This window comes from Bubalus kerabau, chromosome 21 (genome assembly GCF_029407905.1).
Source record: "Bubalus kerabau isolate K-KA32 ecotype Philippines breed swamp buffalo chromosome 21, PCC_UOA_SB_1v2, whole genome shotgun sequence".
NCBI classification, from domain to species: domain Eukaryota; kingdom Metazoa; phylum Chordata; class Mammalia; order Artiodactyla; family Bovidae; genus Bubalus; species Bubalus kerabau.
The window spans coordinates 18,162,887-18,168,312 of record NC_073644.1 but is presented as its reverse complement, the minus strand read 5'-3'; the positions used below and the strand labels follow the sequence as shown (position 1 = coordinate 18,168,312).

General features: G+C 38.3%; 1 pseudogene; it reads left to right on the top strand.

Moving 5' to 3' along the window:
• Positions 1 to 840: 840 nt before the first annotated feature.
• On the top strand, positions 841 to 1,782 carry LOC129635733 (actin-related protein 6-like; annotated as a pseudogene).
• The last annotated feature ends 3,644 nt before the right edge of the window (positions 1,783 to 5,426 follow it).

Genomic DNA, 5,426 nt, shown 5'->3' with positions numbered 1-5,426 from the left:
CTAGACAGAACTTTGTTGGCAAAGTAATGTCTCTGCTTTTTAATATGCTATCTAGGTTGGTCACAACTTTCCTTTCAAGGAGTAAGTGTCTTTTAATTTCATGGCTGCAATCACTATCTACAGTGATTTTGAAGTCATGTCTAATTCTTTGTGACTCCATGGACTATACAGTCCATGGAATTCTCCAGGCCAGAATACTGGAATGCGTAGCCTTTCCCTTCTCCAGGGGATCTTTCCAACTCAGGAATAAAACCTAGTTCTCCCACACTGCTTGCAATTCTTTATAAGCAAATCATTTATTTAATTTTAACTTGTATCATAGCTGCTTAAGTAGATTTGCTTGACTCAGTTACTGTGATTTTCTTTTACCTTTACTTTTGCAAAATATCTCTCAAATAAAAACAAAAAACAAACAAAAAAAAATCCTTTGAAAATGCTAAACCACAAATTAAATTGCATTATTATTTCTATAATCATGCATACATACACATACACCTTCAAAAAAAAAGAGAGAGAATTAATTTAATCTCATGCTTGTTTCAGTTAAATCTGAGCATAAAATGTATCTTTTACATCTCAAGATCAAGATTATGGTCTTAGTTGAAAATCATTTGGGTTCTGTAAAAAGGTCACAGATGAAGATGCTATCATACAATAAATGCTAATTTGTTTTGTAAGTTGAAAACGTATGCACCAAAATTTTGTTTCCAATGTGAGTGGAGAGATCAGAAAAGAAAGCAACAGCAGCTAGGTTTTTGCTAAAATGACGATCTTAGTGTTGGATATCAGAGCTTACAAAGCCAAAATCGGTTATAGTCATGAAAATGTCTCTTTCGTTTTTTAGATATTAATATTATTAGCATAGAATCATATTTTAACTTCATTTCAAAAATCAATGAATGCAATCTTATTTGAAGAATACAAGTTTCTAGCAGTATTAAAAGTAGATACTGGGGCTCTCTGTGCGCATAGGTATTTCCGAGATAATTGTTCCAAATTACGCTGTCTCATCGTAGGCAGTGGATATTCCTTTAGACATATATCTCCTTATTTTAGAAGTAAAAAGAAAAAATAAGCAATAAGATAAATATGGGAGGAAAATCCTAACCAATCATCTAAAAGAGATCATACCTACAGGCAGTCACATATTATGAACAAAACACGTGATTGACCAAGTGAAAGAAGATATACACTTTTTGTCTCAGAATTTTTACAGAGACATAGGTATTGCCAAGTTGAAAGAAGAAAATGCATTAACGTTTACTATGTTTTGCCTTACTTTACTGCAATTTGAAAGGGCCAAGAGAAGAGATGGTGTTAAGTGGAAAATATAAATCTGGATAAAAAATTCTTCAGGCCAATGAGAGATTTGCTGTTCCAGAAATACTCTTTAATCCTTCTGATATAGGCATTCAAGAAATTGAGATTCTGTCCTATTCAATTCATAACCTACCTGAAGAAATGCTGTCTTATTTTTAAAAAACATTGTTTTTACAGGAGGAAAGTCTGGTCTCTTTTCCCAGGATTTAGTCAGAGTTTCGATGGCTCAATCCAACAGATTCCAATGTTTCTGTTGTGCTGCCTGACAACCCTATTATTTATGCCTGGGAAAGTGGAAAATTGGTATCAGGGAATGATGATTTTGAAAATACAGTGGTAATAAGAAAATATTATGAAGAAAATGGATATAGCATCTGTGAAGAGAAACTTTGTATTGAAGAACAGTTTCTTAAAGTACTGACTGATTGTGATAAAGGTTTTAATTTTCAGTATTCTTTTTAAAGGAAGTTAAGGACCTGTGTTACTGCTCATCCTAAGATAACATCTTGAATTTAAGTAAATACTTTGATCCATGGTTAATTTTCAAAGGTTTCTTAGCTAGGTTAGTAAGTAAACTGTAACTCAGCCCATATTTTCATTTCAGAGCTAGACTTACTATAATAATGATTATGCTGTTTCTAAGAGAAAGTTATCTTTCATTAAAAGATGAAAGAGTGAGTACAATTTAAGTTTAATTCTCTATAGCCAAAAGCACAAACTTAACTGTCCCACTGGTCAGATTTCCTTAGAAGATCATTTTGTGTGACTAGCTCGGAATTGACCAGAGTGTGTTGAGGCTGATATGACTTCTCTCTTTTAGAATTAACCACTTTATTTTTTTTTAATTTTTTTTAATTTTATTTTATTTTTAAACTTTACATAATTGTATTAGTTTTGCCAAATATCAAAATGAATCCACCACAGGTATATTAACCACTTTATTTTTAAATTGCAGTTTTTACTTACTAAAGTTGTAAAAAGTAATCTATGTTTGTGTAATGTTTATTTTTTAGTTGGCGTAAATTTGAAAGGGTGAAGATCAAAGCCAATTTAATAAAGTGATTTTGCTCATTACTGTGTTTCAGAAATGCATTATTTCACTCATAAAAATTCTGTACTATTTTTAGGATGAAATTCTTGTGTCATTGGGCTCATGTATCAAATTCCTAGCAGTCCTTTAGCTAGAATCATGTGCCTACCCCATGGCTTCAGATATTTTAACAGTCCTACTAAGAGAGCATACAGTGAAAGAAAGTAGTTTCCCAAAGGAAAATTAAAATGAAAAAACAGATGGGTGAAAGAGCTATCCATTACAATTACGTTTGGTTTCTATGGATGGTCCTTGACTTAACAATGGTTCCACTTAATGATTTTTTGACCCTACAGTGGTGCAAAAGCAGTATGCATTTAGTAGAAACTGTTCTTCAAATTTTGATCTTTGTCCAGGAGAATAATATGTGATCTCTTACTTTCTTATGATTCTGGGCAGTGTTTGGGCACATTGATATTCATTGTTGTAGAATCTTATCTCATAGTTTTCAAGTTTCTGAACATTAGCCATCATCTCCAGCCATGCTGCTGCTGCTGCTAAGTCACTTCAGTCATGTCTGACTCTGTGCAACCCCATAGACGGCAGTCCACCAGGCTTCTCTGTCCACAGGATTCTCTAGGCAGGAATACTGGAGTGGGTTGCCATTTCCTTCTCCAACCATATCTTCATGCAAAGTGAACAAGCAGAAATGCTGATTCAATTTTTCCCTTGCATCATTTCCCTTCCCCAGTGCAGGTTAGGCTTGCCCAGTAGCTTGCTGTGTCAAGCGGAAGTGGTCTGTACAAGACTGGACTCAGGAGAGACACGTTAGTCACATGAACTAACACTTAGAGCATTTACTCTTCCCTTATATGCAGAGTACATCATGAGAAACGCTGGGCTGGAAGGAGCACAAGCTGGAATCAAGATTGCCGGGAGAAATATCAATCACCTCAGATATGCAGATGACACCACCCTTATGGCAGAAAGTGAAGAGGAACTAAAAAGCCTCTTGAGGAAAGTGAAAGAGGAGAGTGAAAAAGATGGCTTAAAGCTCAACATTCAGAAAATGAAGGTCATGGCATCTGGTTCCAACAGTTCATGGGAAATAGATGGGGAAACAGTGTCATACTTTATTTTTTTGGGCTCCAAAATCACTGCAGATGGTGACTGCAGCCATGGAATTAAAAGACGCTTACTCCTTGGAAGGAAAGTTATGACCAACCTAGATAGCATATTGAAAAGCAGAGACATTATTTTGCCAACAAAGGTCCGTCTAGTCAAGGCTATGGTTTTTCCAGTGGTCATGTATGGATGTGAGAGTTGGACTGTGAAGAAAGCTCAGCGATGGAGAATTGATGCTTTTGAACTGTGGTATTGGAGAAGACTCTTGAGAGTCCCTTGGACTGCAAGGAGATCCAACCAGTCCTTTCTAAAGGAGATCAGCCCTGGGATTTTTTTGGAAGGAATGATGCTAAAGCTGAAACTCCAATACCCTGGCCACCTCATGCAAAGAGTTGACTCATTGGAAAAGACTCTGATGCTGGGAGGGATTGGGGGCAGGAGGAGAAGGGGACGACAGAGGATGAGATGGCTGGATGGCATCACTGACTCTATGGATGTGAGTTTGAGTGAACTCTGGGAGTTGGTGATAGACAGGGAGGCCTGTCGTGCTGCGATTCATGGAGTTGCAAAGAGTCGGACACGACTGAGCAACTGAACTGAACTGATAAGCTATTGGACTTCCCTCATAGCTCAATTGGTAAAGAATCTGCCTGCAAATGCAGGAGACCCCAGTTTGATTACTAGGTAGGGAAGATCTCCTGGAAAAGGGATAGGCTACCCATTCCAGTATTCTTGGGCTTCCCTTGTGGTTCAGCTGATAAAGAATCCACCTGCAATGTGGGAGACCTGGGTTCCATCCCTGGGTTGGGAAGATCCCCTGGAGGAGGGAAAAGCTACCCCTCCAGTATTCTGGCCAGGAGAATTCCATAACTCTGTAGTCCATGGGGTTGCAAAAAGTCAGACACGACTGAGCGACTTTCACTTTCACACTATTTACCTTTCCCTTAACCCGCGTCTGACCAAAGAGAAAAAATTCAGACCTGGTTTATGAATGGTTATGCACCATATGTATGGCTGGCACCAGCCACAAGTGGAGTGCTGGCATAAAGCTGAATTATCACAGCCATGGCTCAGATGGTAAAGAATCTTCCTGCAATGCAGGAGACCCGAGTTTGATCCCTGGGTCAGGAAGATCCCCTGAAGAAGGGGAGAGCTACCCACTCCAATATTCTTACCTGGAGAATTCCATGCATAGAGGAAACTGGCAGGCTACTGTCTAAGGGGTCTCAAAGAGTTGGACAAGACTGAGTGGCTAACACTTTCATTTTTCAAATATGTTAAGTGACAGAGTTGATCTGCAACAGCAAACTTCTTTTTTTTTTAATGTTTAAAAACCTTTTTAGCACATAATCAATTGCACAGAGAAAAAGGGCTCTAGAATGGCTTTCACATTAAAAAGAATGAAAATTATACCATTTGAAGCAACATGGATGGACTTAGAGATTTTGTTACTGAGTGAAATAAGTCAGGTAGAGAAGGAGAAATATTGTTGGACATCCTTTATAAGTGGAATCTAAAAAGAAATGATACTAATGAACTTGCAAAACAGAAACAGACTCAGAGACTTAGAATACGAACTTATGGTTGCAGTGGGTGGGAGTGGGGGTGGTTTGGAGGAAGGGATAGTTGGGGAGTTTGGGGTAGACGTGTACGCAGTGCTATATTTAAAATGGATAGCCAACAAGGACCTACTATAGAGCACATGGAACTCTGCTCACTGTTATGTAACAACCTGGATGGAAGGGGAGTCTGAGGGAGAATGGATATATGTATATGTACAGCTGAGTCCTCTTGATGTTCACATGAAACTATCAAAACAGTGTTAATTGGCTATTGCTCCTTGCTTAGTCACTTCAGTCGTGTCCGACTTTCTGCGACCCCATGGACCACAGCCCGCCAGGCTCCCCTGTCCATGGGATTCTCCAGGAAAGAATACTGGAGTGGGTTGCCA